Source organism: Poecilia formosa, unplaced genomic scaffold, assembly GCF_000485575.1.
Source record: "Poecilia formosa unplaced genomic scaffold, Poecilia_formosa-5.1.2 Scaffold170, whole genome shotgun sequence".
Classification (NCBI taxonomy): Eukaryota; Metazoa; Chordata; class Actinopteri; order Cyprinodontiformes; family Poeciliidae; genus Poecilia; species Poecilia formosa.
In genome coordinates, this window is record NW_006800109.1 from 1088818 (window position 1) to 1106698 (window position 17881).

At 46.0% G+C, this 17881-nt stretch overlaps 1 protein-coding gene across 7 annotated transcripts in view; it reads left to right on the forward strand.

Annotated features, from left to right (window-relative positions):
- rbfox3a (RNA binding fox-1 homolog 3a) overlaps positions 1–17881 on the forward strand; it is a 546624-nt gene that overhangs the window by 473649 nt on the left and 55094 nt on the right. The gene's annotated exons all lie outside the window — the stretch shown is intronic.

A 17881-nucleotide genomic window follows, 5' to 3' on the forward strand; every position in this document is an offset into this window, starting at 1 on the left:
GTACAATTAAAACTTTCACAATTTATCAGGCGAAGAGCAGAAACCGGAATCAGCAGGGATTGATGTGTGATGACTCCAACATGCAGCCGCCATGTAGGCTTTGACCTGCCGAGGACGCGCTGCGCTTCACAACTCCTCAGACATGCAGAATAAATCCGTCGCCACACATCTTTGGCAACCGCTCCATATTTCAATATATGCTAATGTTTGTGTTTCTGCCACTCTGGCTTTTTGTTTTCATGCATCAGCAAAATGAGGGGAGACTTCAGTTTGACATTCCTGCAGAAACTTTACCAGACATGTTCAGAAGCCATATTAGCTGCTTTAATCTGCTTCCTGTCCACATAAAAGCACATTTTATAAAAAGATCAACTTAGGAAAAAGAGAAAAGCATATTTTCACATCCGAATCAATTTAAGTTGCTCCACTGGTGCGTGATGCAGTGACATCTAGTGGCATGAATGGCAAACTGCAGCCAAATAAAATGCTGGCTAACGACCACTTCAGAGATTATTTTTAATTAGCCATTTAATTATCCACTATGGTTTTTAAATGGTTTTATTTATTTAGCAAATAATTGAAACATCATAAAAATCAGTGTCAAATGTGAATAAATTGTCGGATTAGTGACAAATGTAGCAAATTATTCCAGGGCTGAGGTGCAGCGTGAGAAAAAGCCGTTTTCACAGGATCTGAGTGAATTTTGGGGACCCTGAAGAGGAGCGGCTGTGATGAGCGGGTGTTGAACCGACACCTGACCGGAGACATGAAACGAAGCAAATATGAGGGTAACTGGCCCCAGGCAGCCTCATAAATAAATAACTGTTTTATTATTCTCTTCTGGACCACCGCTGAGCACGTCGACGATTATATCAGCTGACAAACGCTCCGGACAGAATAATCAGCATCATCCAAGAAACGCTGAGAGGTTCGGTCTTGATCTGGTCGTGAATAATTTCAGGATGATTCAAGCTTGAAAATTAAGTTTGAGTTTATATAAATATTTATACTTAGATATAAAGTGCAATTTTAAGAGAAATCTAAAATTTCAATATTTCAAAACTAATTTTAATGAAAATAATTTAGTATAGTTTCAACAAAGGATGTGAAAATATAATCTATAAAGTAGATGTAAAATATATGATACAGCATTTTCATCCAATGAGTTTTATTAAAAAGCCTTTAACAGAAAGTAGTTCCACTTTAGTCTCTTTTAATTCTGGGTAGAGGTCGGATTACTGCCACGTCTTAATCTGAGAAATTGAAAGAAGTGCATGTCCTCCATGATTGGCTGTGAGATGAAAACCAGGATGATATCTGCTGCAGCATGAATTCAGAGATCCTGGCAGCGGTGAAACGGGAAGCCATGCTCTGCCAGGCCAACGCAGGCGGGATTCAGCCTCCAGTGCTCTGCTGCTGGGCGGATTTACATTTTCAGAATCTGCATTACCTTTGCATATGAATTAAAAAAAAGGTCATTACAAAGTCTCCTTTTTGATGTCTGAGTGATAAATAATATATATAAGCTTTTGCAAGATATGCTCTTTCAAGTCTTATCTGCGGCTCTTTTCCTAATATATGCGCTACATTACTGTGCATGCACATCCTTTGGTGCACTTCCCCCATGCATACTGGAGATGTATGTTAATGACTTTAATGGGCTGTTCTGTTTCCATTTAATCAGAATCTAAGTTCTGGGATACAGCTGTGTGCTCAGTGGTGTCAGGGAATCGTGTTCAGGCCCAGCTGAAAGCCGCACTCCCAGCATCCCAGAGACGAGACTCAGACGCCTGCTTGATTGCACTCAGCAAGTGTGTGTAGAAGGAGAGGTGTCAGGTGAAGTTTAATGTTGGTGGGAGAGAAATCTCAGCGTGAGAGAAAGAAATTCGAGAACTTCTCTTGATGTGTGGCGGCTGAAGTCTTGCGGCGTTCACCTCGCTGGATGTTTGACGTTTTTTCTGATGCTCTGGGTTTATGGGCTGAAAAAAGAACAAAAGATAAATGCGTTTCGCTGATATTCTATCAACTGTAATGAGTTTCATCAGATTTCAGTGTTTACTTCTGTTCGTCTCTCTTTTCCCTCGCCTGCCTGCCTTCCATCCTCCCTGCGGTGTTTCATTGGCTTTCCCTCCCCAGCGCGGAGCAGCCCATCTAACTGAACCTGATACTGAGATTTGTGCAGCTAATTCCCTGCACTCACACAGCTCAGTGTGGTGTCATAATTGGCACACCATTGATTTATGTCTCCTCTTACAGCGCCCTGAATGGCTGATGAGTCGAGCTTCCTGTCATAATAGGCCTTGTCCAGGCCTCTTGCCGCTCGGCTGCTCACCACACTCCTTCCTGTCCTCGGCTATTTGTTGTGGCTGAAACCCGCCCGAAACTATGTTAATTTCCTTTTTACATGGGGACAACATGGGACAAGCCCTCATATATTACCTTGTAGTTAATAACGTTCTTTACATTTCGGGTCTTTAATGGGATTTGAAGCCACATGCATCCACGTTGCCACTGCTATGCTAGCCAGTAATTACATTGCAGTCGTCTCGTAATGTGATGCAAGACTACACTAGAGGTTAATGGCTGGAGCACTTTTATTTAAAAATGAGAATCTTTATCAGTGTAACCCATGCTAAACCCAGGGAGCCATGCTGGAGCGCTCTCTCTCTCTCTCTCCCAGGCGGAGCAGCAGGAGACTCTGGCGCCTGCCGGGAGCTGGCTTCTCCCCAGGGGCTTCTGTAATCTTGTTGTCCCACAGTGGGGAATGCAGATGGGGGGGTGCAAACGGAGGGCTGCAGCCCCCCGAGAAGCTCCGGGCCCCGCTTGGAACGTGCTGCACCATCTTCCCAACAAACTCTGCACTCCCAAAATTCTCTAAGTAAGCAGTAAAGGTGCATAAGTCATCACAATCCCCCCTCGCAGGCTCTGCCCTCATCGATTTGTTTGTTGGATCCAAAGAGAGAGAGAAGGAAAAAAATGCGGCTGATGAAATTGAGTCGTCCGTTCTTTCTGCTGTGCGTTGATGATTCTGTGACATACGGTTATCGTCTCCAGCTCTGCTCTGCGTTACATTTGCATGTAAACAAACAACACAATCCATATTAAGCTGGTGTGAAATGAAAGATGTATTAAAAATGTATCGAAAGCTTGAAGCTACGTGTCTGGTAAGAATAGCTCTATAGTATATTCTGTCCTGATGTTTTTACTTTTGTCTTCTTGCTTGCATTTCATTAAAGTTTCAGGTGGCTGGCTCTGGGAAATCAGATCACAAAGGCAGGAGATGCACTGAGATAAGACCGAGGAAGGCAGGGAGGCGCGGGAGTGACAGAGCTGAGTCAAGGGTCGCCCGGGTCACGAGTGGTGAGCTGGAGAGCGAGCAAAGCTGAGATCAGTGGAGGGCTTTAGCCCCGGGCGCAGACTCCCTGCGTTCATGGAGCTGCCGATCGGACAGGCGGGGCTCAGCCAGATGAGCTGTCAGGCAGGAGCGGTGCATCCATGAGAGGCAGTGTGAGAGCTGCAGCACGTGGACGGGAGTGGAGGAAAACGACGAGGAGTGGCAGGAAGGCAGGCAGAAAAACCCCAGACCTTGTGTTTCTAAAGCCCAGCTCATACATTGCTAATGCCTGGAGTAATATGGGTCTCATTCATAATGGATAAACCCTTGGCCCCTGCTTGCAAAGTATATCATGCGCACTGTAAAGAGGTTAAAGATTGGGTTATGTTTGCCGGGAATGTGGCGACCACTTCTGGCCCGAGCGTAAGTGTATGCTGCTGTTGTGGATGAGAAATGCAGGGAGGGGCCACTGCAGTGGAGGACTGGAGGGCCCGGGGTGGAGGCTGGGGGGCGGAGGGAGAGGGCGGTGTGCAGCGTGAAGTGACCCTGTTGACAGTGACCAGTGCTGTTTTGTTTTATTTGATGTAGCATCAGTAAATAAGGCAGAGGTGTGGGACCTCCTGAAGGTGTAGCAGAGACCTGCAGGGTGATGATGACGGCTGAAAAAAATTAAGAAATGTTCCCCGGAGCCACTTTTAACCTCCGACACAATCGGCGCTCTCAATTAAAAATGTAGCAGACAGAATTTAGGAGAAGTTGAACCATTGCCCTGCAGCTCCTCAGTGTGTCACCAGCACTCTTCGTCCTGTGATAGTCGAGCAGAGCGCGGCGCGGTACTGATGAGGTGAACTGCTTTTTCAAGATAGAGCATCGGTGAAAACACTTCTTCTTTCCACTTCTTCCTGCGTGACTGTGCACATAAATCAGCAGTCCAGTTTGGCCCCATTACAGAGCGCTTCTTCCGCCACCATCCGGCCTCCTTTTCCTCTCCTCTGCTGCCTAAACAATGCATGAACCTCTCAAAGGGGAAAATGCTGTACCACTTAGCTAATGAATATTTTATAGTGTGTAAAACTATGTACAGCTTCTCTTCAGCCTGGCCCCTTTTCTGCTGCACCACCCCATCCTGCTGTTGGGGCCCCAAAGAGGCTGTTTGTCTCCCCTGCAGGGTCAAAGGTCACCCCACTCCCTCCAAGACAAACCAACGCTTGTTTAGGTAGCTCTCCAGTTGGTTCCTTTGATAAACGCAGTAGTGCTGAGCTGAATTAAATGTGTTGTAATTTCATTTCATGGAATCGAATCAGGGCCCTGAAGTCCCCAGTCAGATTACATGCAGCGTAGTGGAGCCCAAATAAGGCGAGACAGGAATGTAAAGAGTCCAATAAAGTCTTAGACCTTATGAGAATAATGCATCACAGAATCGAGGCTGTGGCTTCATTTGTGCCCACAAGTCCGGCCGAGCATCCAGAAGCCGTTGTAATGCTCTGCGACTCATGCAGGGATCACAGAGCATTCTTCTGAGGTCGCTGGACTTTGGGTTAACGATCTGACTAAGGCGCCACGGCTTTCAGCATCAGATGTCTGTTTGGGGGCGATGGAGAGGTAGCGTGATCCTTTTCACACCTCTGTTTTTTTTTTTGTTGATTTCCTCCTCTCATGTGGCTGCGTTTGTCAAAAAACTTTCTTTGTTCTGCAACTTGCCCACAAACCTCACCTCTCTGGCCTCCATTTCCGCTTTTCTCACTCACTCACACTCTCTCTCTCTCTCTCTCCCCAATTCCCTCCTTTCTGTTTTTTTCTCTCTCTCTCTCTCTCCCCAATTCCCTCCTTTCTGTTTTTTTCCTCCATCTCTTTCTTTCAATTTCTCCCTCCCTCTCTCTCTGCTGATCGATATTTGGGGCTGAATTGGCTGAAAGGGGAAAAGAGGCCTGTAAAATTGAGGAGACAGGCTGTTGGAGGGCAGCCAGCCTATCTCCCTGGCTTGTTTATGCTTCAGGAATGATTCCCAATACCAGATAACCTGCAGTAACGTCAGCATGTGTCTGTCTTGAGGGATGGCCATGATCCGCCAATTTCTAATTATCGGCCGGCCGAGCACTTATCTGAACAATATTTATTGTTATTAAAAATCTTACTTGCATTGCAAATGAGGCAGCTTTTCAAGTTGCACCCAGGAAGGTAGAAGGTTTTATATAAGGCAGTAAAGGAGGGGCGCAGTCTGAGCACCGCGGTGCTCTGTATCTCTGAGTATGTGCACAAAGGGGCCCCTTGGGGAGTTTGTCTTCCTCTATTTGTGTTTGTCAGGGGATTTTTTGTGGCAAACACGCACTTCATCACTTTGACATTGATTAAAAATACATGGCCCTATTCTCGAGGACAGTCGGTGCACAAATCAGCACAGTGTTCAGTTCAGCCCTCGCCGTCCAGAGCTCTCTGGCTCCTTCTCCTCCGGTCCCAGCGTCCAGGCCGGGGCTCGTTTAATTGCGGTGCTGCTCTGGGCAGCGTAACGGCAGCTCGTGGGGCTGCGGGTGCACATCCATCCGTCAACGCGCCGCGCCACAGCCCACTGCTCTCACACACACACACACACACTGCATTCAGCTGGGTTCAAGGCAATGCTCGGTGTGATCATTATTTTAAAAGCAATCAAAGAAAGTCGTCTGCGATGAGCATATTTTCCTTTACACTCTGTGTTTGAGTGGTTTCACCTCAAGCTGACACACACACCCATGAGCTCCATTTAAAATGAACTCCTGCTTCTTTATTGTTCTGACACTTGTTTCGCCGCTTTCTCTCGGCCTCCGTCTCTTCTTTGTCCGCCCTCCTCGACTCTCTTCGTTCGGCCCCTGAGTGACTCTCTTGTTTCCTTTGGCTCATCTGTTAAATGGCAGATCAACCACAGTTAGCGTGTGGAAGTCTCTTCAGTGGGCCGATGTTACATGAGACCAAACAGCCGCCTGAGCAGCGATCTGCTGCGCTGTGTTTGTTCAAGCAGGGATATAAACTCGCGCTTTGTTCACCGTTGCGTTTTAGTGTACCCACTTCCTCCCTCAGCTAATTCGGCCCCTCCCACCCATTCCGCTGCCCTCCGCTCCCCAAGCATCTGGTGTGGTCATCCATGCCTAATGGGCTTACAGCGAGGCCCGTTTTCAAGCTTTGCCAGCAGAATTGTTGCTCCATCAGTTACTGTGGGGGCCATTTCGCTGGGATAGCTGGGTGGTGGCGGTGGCTCAGGCAGGGCAATTAGAGGGTATACGGAGGGGTATCACATCTACTTCTCCTCCTGCCTCCTCATCATGGCGCTGGGGTGGTAGAGCTGTGGATCGATGGCAGGACCTGGAGGGGAGAGAGCTTCTTGATTAGGGAGGGATGGCTTGGAGAGCCCCAGAGAGGCCACAGCCACTTCTCCCTGTTCATCTTCCTCAGTCATTCACTATCTCCTCACCTCGGACACTCCGGCCTCCATTTGGGGGAAAGAAAAAGAGGGCTTTCAGAGTGTGTGTGTGTGTGTGTGTGTGTGCGCGTGCTACCTTTACCCTGACATCAGTGTGACATGGCACTTAATGGACTCTGCCATGTGAAACAAGCGCCCTCGGTTAATTACCTTGCCAAGGCCTTGGCCTTTCTGGAGCAGTTCATTCCCACTTGGGCAGAAGCCGATCCTGCATGATTGTGTGTGTGTGTGTGTGTGTGTGTGTGTGTGTGTGTGTGTGTGTGTGTGTCTGTGTGTGTGTGAGAGAGAGAGAGACAGAGTGTGTGAATGCACATTTGAGTGAACGAGCTTCCCATTGTTGCTCTAATCCTCTGAAGTTGAATCAGATTCGGGCTCTTCGCTCTAAAAAACAAGTGTTTTGTTGTGGCTCTGTGCGGAGATGCAGCCGGCGGAGGCTGGAGGCGAAGCGCTAACAAAGATCCAGTAAAGCTGGGGGCTATTCTGGGAGTGGAGGGGCTGCAGCCGTACACGTCCTGAATAATCCTGCCTTCCTGCCTTCATTCATATGTCGATTAGCATTGAGTCGGTCTTATAAAAGCTCACGTTCGACTGGAGCTGACAAGCACATTGTTGACAACGGCACAAATGTCCCTTTTTTCAAATCTGTCAGTTTTTCTTCAAGTGCTCCATGAGGTGTTGAATCCTTAAACATTTCCCCTAAACGAATATTTGACTCTTTGTGTTGTTTTCTGTAAAATTGTCTGGAAGTTGCAGCTTCCAAAGGGAACATTTTAGGATTTTATCGCCGGTTGGCTCGGCCGACAAAGCAGTCGGACGTCTGAGACTCTGGGCAGCAGCTTCATGTTGACTGCCCAGCCGCTCGCCACTTAAAACAGGTGGTGTGGAATAAAATATTTAACAGCATTCTCTGAATCTACACAGCGTTTAGTATCCTGTGCAGCCCGGCCCATATGTCGCAGCAGTAAATGCTTGCTAATTTGGTGAGGATGCACGCCGCCCACCAGCGCCGCGTACTTCCAAGGTGTATTTATTCATGAAGTCCACTGAAACTGTCGACTGTCCAGAGATGCTTCAACATCAAAATGAAGGCTATAAAGATGGCGTTGCATGTTTTATCATTAATTACCTTCCATCTCAGTCTGATTTTAAGAACGTTAATTTAAAAAACCAAAGAAGAAGAGCATAACAGCAGCCTCCATCACTGCTGAGCTCAAATTAATGTCGAAGTCGATCGCTTTGCAGAAGCTCCAAGTGACAGAATTAGACTTTAGCAGCGATACCAACGCGTAACTCTGCACATTAAGGCGACATCCGTCCCAATGAACTCGTACGCGACTTCATGCATGAGGACGCATTAATTAATTTGTGTATAACCCTCATCAGGACTGCACATCTCATGCTCGCTTTAATGCAAAAACAATGCTTTAATTAATGCAACAACTAAAGATTTTCAGTCGTTGTGATTCATGAGTTATTAATCATGTTCCCGTCTTCATCAGAATGCAGTATGATGAAGGACGGGATGAGCTGAGCCACTGCAGGTAAAGTTACAACCAATCAAAAATAACAGCTGTGAATCTTCATCCACTGAGTTCACAGGCAGCCGTTTGTTAACCATGTGCTTTTTGAATCACCTAAAGGACGGAAAGTTTAAAAATGTATTTACATTTCTTACATCAAATGTAGCTCAAAACTAATTTTAAAGATTGAAGCGGCACCCGCTGGTTTAAGACGTCATAAAAGTCCCAAAACTTTCGTATAAATAGTTACTCATCAATAAAAAACCAGTATAAATTCAGAAATTCAAAATGTATAACTCCTGTTGAGTAAAGTATTTTATTTAATATATGGTTCTCCATTAAGTTAACATGCTTCCTGGAATAATTAGTTTTTTCATAGCTCAGGTTGCATAAATTAATTAGAAGTTTTGTTTAAACTGTATCTCTTCGGAGCTTTAAAGCAGGATTTGTGTTCAACTCCCAACATCCATCTGCATGTTCCCTCTAAAACAATGAAACCCGGTTAGTTATGGCTCCGAGAGCCCGCCCAGAACCAAACTAATTTAGCCTGTTGACAAACTGCAGCTTAACTCAGACCTTGAAGTCCTGCTTTTTGTCACCAGGATGTTTCATATTCAGCCTCAGATTTATGGGCCCCTGTCCCCCGCTGCCGACGCCTCGGTGGGGCTACCCCCCTGTTTATCTCTGAATTACAGGTTGGGCCTCTAAATACACTTTATATGTGGTTGTCAGCTGCTCACTGAGATTTCCGAGAAGTGGCAATTTTTCAGGTGAAATCAAAAAGCTGTATCGATTGCAGAGTTCAGCTCCCAAAATGAAGTGCGGAGGTGATTTGAAGGCTTGGAACTGAACTGAGGCACTTTGATCAGGAAATGTGAGGAGGAAACAGCTGTGACATGGTTGTCTTCACTGCAGATGAAAGCAGAGATGTGTTTCTTCTTTCCTATTGTCTGTATCTATTGTGCATTTACAGTAAACATTGTCTGACAGAAACTTCGTCTCTTTGAGATGCAGGTTATGCAGGATTCAATCAAACCTGAATTTTGAAGGCGGGAAAAAGTCTCTTAATTAGTCGACTGTTCCTCGGTTGAGATGAAATATCACAGATAGAGACAGCGGCTTTCATGTTCACAACTTTCATGTGATGGATGCTTGTTGAATATCTCTGTGTTGCTCACAAACTTCACCATGGAGTCCAGCCCAAAGTCAGCAGACCTCCATCTCCTGAGGTCTTCCATCCGTCGTGGCTGATTATACAGCAGGGCCTGCCAAAGCAGAGTGAGGCCTGGCTGTACCTCTGTCATTACCATAGTGTGGATATACTCTACATCAGCTCCCTTTCAAGCTCTCCGGCTGGTGGAGGCAGCAGAGACTTTGGCTGCTGGGCGCTGCTGCGTGGGGCGTCAACCGCCTTCATTAATGATGCAGCAGACGCTGCCTCTGCTGCTGCCAAGACAGACAGAGAGAGGAGAGACGGCCCCTGAACTGATCAGCCCCGTGGGTTAGCCTCTAACAACCGGCTGGCCCCGGTCCTCGGCACCCAGCACTCCCAGCTGGCCTGCAGTCCAACTCCTCGTCTAGTTAGTCTCCAACCACAGCCAGGCTGAAAGCGAGCCGGTCTCAGAGCCGCTCGGGGCGGCGCAGGCAGGTGAGGTCGAGTGACGGATAGCGGTTAAGGATGCCTCAACCGCACTTTGCGAGCCGGAGAGATAAACGACATCCTGCCCGACTGGATGCCTTTCTGCATCTCTGCCTCTGCACGCGTCGCAGCTCTTCTTTTGAACTCGCCTCGTTATTTTTACCTGATGCGGTTTTTTCCATCAATTTGTTTCAAGCCAAAGCTGAAATGTTTTTTTATTCTGGAAAGAAGAAAAAGTGGTGCCAATTTTGATTAAAATCAACCACCAAAGCTTTTTGAAAGTTGTGCCATCGCTGCCCTCTGGCCTTCCTTTATCAAAGCACAGACATGTACCAATTTGTAGCTCTGCCTTTCTTAGATAACAAGACGCTGTTTCTCTCAGAGTATCATACTGGTAATCTTATGCAACCATATGAAACCCAGTCGCCTGCAGTGAAACCTGCCAGGCTGCCTGGCTGGGACTGACTACCTGCTTTGTTTTGGCTTCAGGAACTCGTCTGCTCTCAACTTCCAAGTGTTTTAAATTGCTCTAATATTGCGCATTTAACAGAAAATGCAAAACGAGAGCAGTTTAAAATCTTATCCGCTTAGGGGCCGCTTTGTGATGGATTCATCCCACACTGTAATTATTTGAGTGGAAACTAAAACACACTTCAGTGGGGTTTTGTTGTGCTCAGCACAAACTCTAATGTGGATTGCGAGACGCATAGCGGCGTGATTGAAAGGTGTACTGTCCGCAGGAGCTGGTGTCTCACCATGCAAACCGTCCCTCTCCCCCCGTCTCCTCCCCAACCACTCGCAGCAAAGTGGCATTTCCATTTTAAGATTGCCTTCCAAGTCCCTTTGTGAGAAGAATCGAATTACGCTGAAAAGCACCGATTGATTCTTTCGGAGCACAATAGTTTTCATCATTTAAGCCAATCCCAGCAGGTTTCGCTTTCCTTCAAGTACCTATTGAATCCGGTCCAAGAAGTCATTGTGACCAATTCATTGTTTCAAAATGGGTAAATGGGTGAATGGGTGAATGGGGCGAGGAAACCCAGCTCTGAGGAGCCGGTGTGAGGGCAGGGAGCGGCCGGGGGTCAGGAGTTCACCCTGTACCGCTCCAGGTCTGGGGCTCGTCACAGAGTCCATCCAGGGCCGTTAAACGGCGCCGTTGAAGACTGGATCCCAAATCACCACAGCTGCCGAATCAGCAGGAGGGAGAACAGCTCCGAGCAGCTGGAGACGCTTTCTTCATGCGCGGCGCATTCCTGATGTGAGGAGGGAGGTTGACCTGGAGGTGTTTGATAAATGAGCACCCACCCACATCCACGCTGGCCGATCCCCACCCACCCGGCCTCTGATTACCCTCTGAGGCCGGCCTAATCTCAGAGCGTACGCGGCGCGGCGCCACCCTAACCTCCCCACCTCAGCGGTGATGAAAGGCAGCGCAGGTGAGGAGTTCACCTCTCCACTCTGGCTTTAATCAACTTTCCTGCAGACATGCAGCAATGTAAAACAGAGGAAGAGAGGCCGATCGTGACTCCGACGCTCTAACAAGCCCTGTTTTCCCCTCCGCCACCTCCTCCTCCGCTGCCTTATTACCAGAGAGCGGCGCTCCTCCAGCCCCACTCAGCAGCTCCTGGCATCCGCTGCCAGGTCTGCAGGAGATGGAGGAGCGGCCCAGCAGAGCGCCTCTGGACCAGACTCAGAATGAGCTACCTGTGCTGACGGACAAAGCGAGCAGAGGAACTCTGGGTAGTCAACAAAGGGTTTGAGTTGGATCTGTCGCCAGAAGCGGCTGCAAGTGATGTTCAGCCAGCGATACATGGACTAGATCCATGTGCGCTGTCACACCGGCACTGATGCTGCGTATCAGTAAGACACTCCAGCTCTCTTCTGGAGAGATGCCAGCCTGATGAGCTGGAAGCAAGGCAGATTTCTCTGTTTTGGATGAATTTTACTTTTTTTTCCCCCTAGCTGCGACAAACCAGGGCAGAAAATCCCAGCTTGTCCTTCAGGGTTCTGGTTTTAGACACCATGCAGGGACGGAAAGTGTGACTGTTGTTGCTTCATGTAAAAATAAATAAACTGAAGGCAACTTGTTTCGTTTTTACTTGAATGTCATTAAACATAATTGTTGCATATTTAACTTTTACATCAAGGGTCAAGAATTTCCTTAATGGGAGCATTTTAAAGTCTGTCCCAGATAAACTACTACTGTTTGGTTTCTTTGTGTAATTTAAAAATAAGATGTAGAAACAGTTCCTGGATCCTTCTCCGGTTCGATCATTAGATCTTTTTTTTACTGTCAGAATAGTAAAAGTTTTTTCCTACACCATAAAATAACGAGCAATAAATACTGAAACATCAATGAGCCACAGAAACTACAACACTGGATGTTTTAAATAGATATTTTTTACAGATAAGTAATAAAAAGAAAACCTTGAAATACTTCATTATATCAGCAGGTGGCAAAATCTAAACATATGAAAACTCATACAGAACTTGATTTTTCTTTCACATGATTTCTTCTTAACCAGTTGAAGTAAAAACTCTTTTACTGGGATTCCTGGTGCTGGTGTGAACTCGCTGACCTTTGACCCCAGGTGTCTCTGCGCTCTTCACCATCTCTGCTGTGTCTCTATGGAAACGCTGCAGCGCCTCTTATGGGTCGCCACTGTGGCTCGTCTGCTGGTTTTTGGTGTTTCTCGTCTGGAAGTGAAATTTACCAGAAACTTTCCAGGAACGGATCATTTTTGAAACAGAACCGGAAATAAATATTTATGATTTCCATCGAAATAAACAGTGAAAATCAACAAACCTTGCTGATGCGGCATTCCTTTAAAGCATCGTTTTCCACGTCTCGATAAAAGCTGAACCACCGACAAACTTAGTGATGCAAACTGCATTTCAACCATATGAAAACCATTATGATTCGATCATTCTACAGGGCTGGTGCCTTACAAAAGGAGATGCATATTAATTGGAAAGTTTAGTGGAAGGAAAACGTGCGGTAGAAAATCCAGAATATGGAGTTTAGACTGCTGCTCAGTGGTTCAGATCAAAATAAAGTTTGCATTTTATTTAGAAATCAGTCGGAGAGTCTGGAGGAAGAGAGGAGCGGCCGGTGAAGTCCAGAGTTACGTTTCCTCTGGGGTGCCGTGTCATCGGCTGGTTCTGGTCCACTGGGTTTCTGGTCACTACTGTTTAAAGTAATGACTGTGGGGTTTTCTTTGTTTGTAATTCAGTCATGTAACGTGTGTCGAAAAAATCAAGACAAAAGCTTTTGAGCTGAACTAAAGAAATGAACTAACTTCATAGGAAACAATCGTAGAGCATCAGAGTCAAAGCTTTAAAATAACTAAAACATCAGAAAATCTCATTTTGTGAAATTTCCAGGATTTGCCTCAGTTAGTAGCCATGGCAACACAGGAAGCAGAAAAATCTCCTGAAAGTACTTTAATTTAATCATTTAGATATTCGACACCAGCTTATTGATGCTTGTGTCGTGCAGTGAAGGATGACACTATTTTTGCCTTATCAATATTTTGCTCCACTCTTACAGTAAATTATTATTCTATCAGTAATGCAGCCGAGCAGATTTACATTCACAGGTTTTGTCCTCCCTGTTTTCCACAGATGCATTAATTTTGATCAAAGAAATGTAATTAGAGAGCGTCTGATTCATTGGTTAGCTCATCCAATGAGCCAATTACTGAAAATCTGGAGTTAATCTGCAGCTGGAAAAAGTTTCACAACAATAAAATGACTCCAGGAACAGCAGAGCAACGGCACTGCAAACAAATATCTGTGTGATTTTGTGAGGATGTAATCGTTAATCAAACGGAGAACGAGTGAGGCGGGTTGCTGGAAGACGATCCGTCGAGGCTCCGGTGGAAATAAGTGAGTTTCCTGTGAGCAGCTCTGCTCTGTTTATGTGCGATGTTTTATTAAAGGCAGCTGTCTGTTGTGTTTTAAAGCGGAGCTCTCCTGACCTCCGCGGGAACACAGAGGACTGCTGAAATATTTACCAGCCGCAGAAATTGTCGCTTTGCCCATTGTAGCCCGATCAGTCATGTGGCCTGCGTGACCCGTGATTACTTCCAACCCCTGCCTCCCTGTCAGGCGACATGATCAGACCCTGGTGGCTGCTTTTGTCCTTTTCCCTCCGTAATGTAGTATTTCATGCTTTTGTGGCCGATGTGCTCGATCAGCACTATTCCCTCTGTCCCTGTGCGCCTCCCCCTCGTCCACCCCGTCCATTTCCTCCCTCCATTGGTTTGACACGCCCGGCGAAGAGCAGAGAACCGGCTTCCCATCCGGAGGATTCACTGGAAGTTTGGATCATGATGCGCTTATTGACTTTCCTTCGCCTCCCATCTCTGAAGCTTGTCTTGCAGTAATGGGGAATAAGGAGAAATGTCAAAACGACCAGGAAATGATATTATACTTCATTCTGCTGCTCTTATCTAAGTAAATTTATTCCTGATGAAATCGCAGCGCCAAGTGGAATATCTTTTAACACCTAACTGTGACATCCTGTTTCAAAAGCTGCTATTCCACGAAAAAAGAGAATTAAAGTTTCACTAAAACAGCCACGAGTGGAAGTCAATATGTATCTTGAGATTCCTGAATGAGATCAGATATAATCCTTCTGCTCTTTCCCTCCATCGTTGGATAAACAGAGACAATCTCCAAGCTCTCTTTATTTATATCCTTAAGTCCAAACCCAAACCTTGACTGTATATTTTCCTTTTGAAGATCCTTTCCTCGGATTACGGCGCTCCTAATTGACTCAATTATTCCGTCCAGCCAAAGTTTGAGAAGTAAAGTGTGGGCTGTGAGGATTTCTCTGGCATTAAGTCGTCATTGAGGGGGCACGCGGGCCCCGTGTATTTACTGCCAGAGCCCGCGTTTATCCGACCTGATGCCTCTAATGCGGGTATCAATCTCCACGATGCGTTCTGCCTCCAATGTGGGTCGTGTCATCTCTGGTTAGTGGAGTCTCCTGATGAAATTGTCCAAAACTCCACCGATCAATCAGGCTTGCCGGGGGGATTGATTTTCTTTCATCTTTCTCGTCTTTTCTTTCTCTTGCTGCCCCTCTTGATTGCGAGGCCTCCGATGTTTCTCGTTGTAAGACGAATGTCGCGCGGCGGGTAAAGGATGCGTTGGCCCGCTCTGTGAAGAGTTTACTTCTTTGGCGCCGGTTTCTGTCCCATCCTGACGTCCGCAGCGTCAGTTCTGGGTAAATATTCACTGTAGGAGCAGAAAGGCAGACGGCTTGGCCCCCGGTTTCCCTCTCTGGCTCCAGACGGCCCCCGCCCCCCATTTCTATGGGCCTCACGACTTTCCCCATAATGAAATATTCACAGGTCACTGGTTCCCTGAGAAATGATGGGGGTCAGTCAATTGCTTTTCAGCGAGTAATTTTCTCCCCCTTCAGACGGCCCGGCTTGTCGTGTTGACAGTCATTAGCGCAGGAGGAAGGCTGGATCGAAGCGCGAGTGTGACACTTGTCAGACAGTAGCAGTCTTTAGCTGCTCTGCCTCTCTTATTTCCTGCAACCCTTTCTTCCTCTATTTTATCTGGCTTTTACGCTCCTTTTTTGTGCAGCAGCCTGCTGCTTTCCAGCTCCAAGTCGGCTGGATAAATCACACCGCTGCTGCTGCTGCCGCTGCTGCTTTTTTCCTCCGGCCTTTATTTTTTCTCTCGCTCTCCTTTTTCAAGTTGGTTAAATCTATCCCTTCATGTTATTATGTTGAAATTACCTGGCTGTTTTCTTCTAAATGTCCCTTTCTGTGTTATGAATCGCTGTGAAATGAGGCCATCAAAAGCCAATCAAAAGAGACACTTTGGATTTGGCGATTGGTGATTAGACCTCTGGAAATCCCAGGGAAAGTTTAGCTAAGGCTCTTTTTTCTTTATGACTCGCAGTGACCTTTAAAGATATTAACATTTGACATGATGAATGGCGCACAGAGGAGACAGAGACTTTTCCTATTAACCAGCCCCCCTCCCCAGCTCCACATCTCTCCTTCTTCAAAGGTGGAGAGAGAGAGGCGGCGGTGTTAAAAACAAAGCGCGGCTGTTTGAGTGGGGGTCTCTGCTGGTAGCGGCGCTGCAGATGGCTTGCCTGACCCCGAGGAAAACTCCAATTAGCTAACAGTAATAGCTGGGCCCGCTGCCGTGTGTCTGCAGGCGGTGGTGGAGCTGACCCTTAGGCCTCGCGCTCCCTCGTTCTGCTAAGACGTGATGGAGAGCTGCGGAGCAACCGTGGCAATCTGTTTCCTTCGTGTCAGCTTCCTCACACATGCATGCGTGCCTGTGTGCTCAGGTTACACCAATATATCCTGCAGATTCCTTAAATAACTGCTGGATGTCACCAGGCAGGCGGCTCTGATATGATGCGGGTCTGCAGGAACACAAATGAGGGTCTGGATCTGGAAGTTTCTGCACAGGGAACCGGATCAATTTGCCGGCTGTTCTGGTCATTAACCAGAAGAATAAACGCCTTAAAATAACCGGCTAAATTTAGACCAAGAGGCTGTGATGTCGCTCAGAAACTTTGGTGGTTATGAATTGAAATGAGCTGATGACACGTGTGTTTGGATCCACATGCAGGGTGCAGATTGTCTCCAATTAGAGAGGCTTGTATTTCATGTCCCATCATTACTGGATATCTGACAGGCCCCAGTAGGCCTGCAGGTTGTAACTTACAGTATACAAACAACATTACGGTGCTAGAGTTTCTGTCTCTGCCATCTGGTAATGTGGCCCAAATGTGATTTCCTCTGTATTGGCCTGTGGGGATACCCACTCTGAAACACCATGTTTTCATAAACTCTGACAAGTTTCACTTTTTTTGGTTGTTATTATTTTTAGGAAAGTAAATCAGTGACATCAGTCAGTCCCTACCAGCTGAATATTACAGCCATTTATTTCCATCAATTGTGTCAGATTGGAAAACACAAAGCATTGAATGGATAGAAAAATCTGATACAAAACGTAAACAGTGTATTTACTGCATGATGGTTTTTGGTGTGTTTGTATGTAACTGAGGCTGCAGGTTTTATAATTAGATAAGAGTTTGTGGCTCTGGCTGGATGCAGTGAGAAATGTTCTGCTGAAAACAAACTCTTGTCTGTTTCCTTGTTATCGGAAACAATTACCACAAAATATTGGGGTAAAATTTTAGGTCAGTGTTGCTCATCCCTAATGGGACACAACAAACATTTAATGAAGAAAAGGATGGAGCCAAATCCTGGAGGAAAACGTGGCTGCAGAAGACCTGCACTGCAAAAACACTCAATCTCACCAAGTGTTTATAGATTATTACACTTAAAATAAGAAGTTTTCAGCAATATATTGGTGTCTGTTTTAAGTGGATAATTCATGCACTAGTTACTAACATAAAACAATCTCCTACATCTTGTTGAAAACTTATTTTCATGTTAGTTTTGTCTTTTTTTAAGTGCATTAAGATTTTCACACCAGAAACACAAACAAAATACTTTTAAATATTTAAGACTTTGTGTTTCTGAAGTGTAAGACTGGGATGAAGGTTCAACTTTCAGAAGGACAAACATCATTAGATCAAAGCACTCATGTTAGAATGGCCTAGTCAAAGTTTTGACCTGAATTTAATAAAAACTTGAGTTAAGGTTTGTCCTCCAAACCTTCATGTGATGCGACTCTTTTTCAGAGGTTTGATAAACACTAACCCACCCTGGGACTTTTCCTGGCACCACAACATTTCTAATGTTAAACTTTTTGTTTTAAGTTCTCAGAGATCAATTACCACATATTTATTTATAAGCTTTTTATACCTTTACACCAAAATCCCAACAAAAACAACTCTTCCAGCTAAATTCAAAGAAGGAGCAAAACATCCCAGAGATTTCTTTTCTGTTTGATCAGAGAATCAGAATAAAATCCCCTTCAAAGCA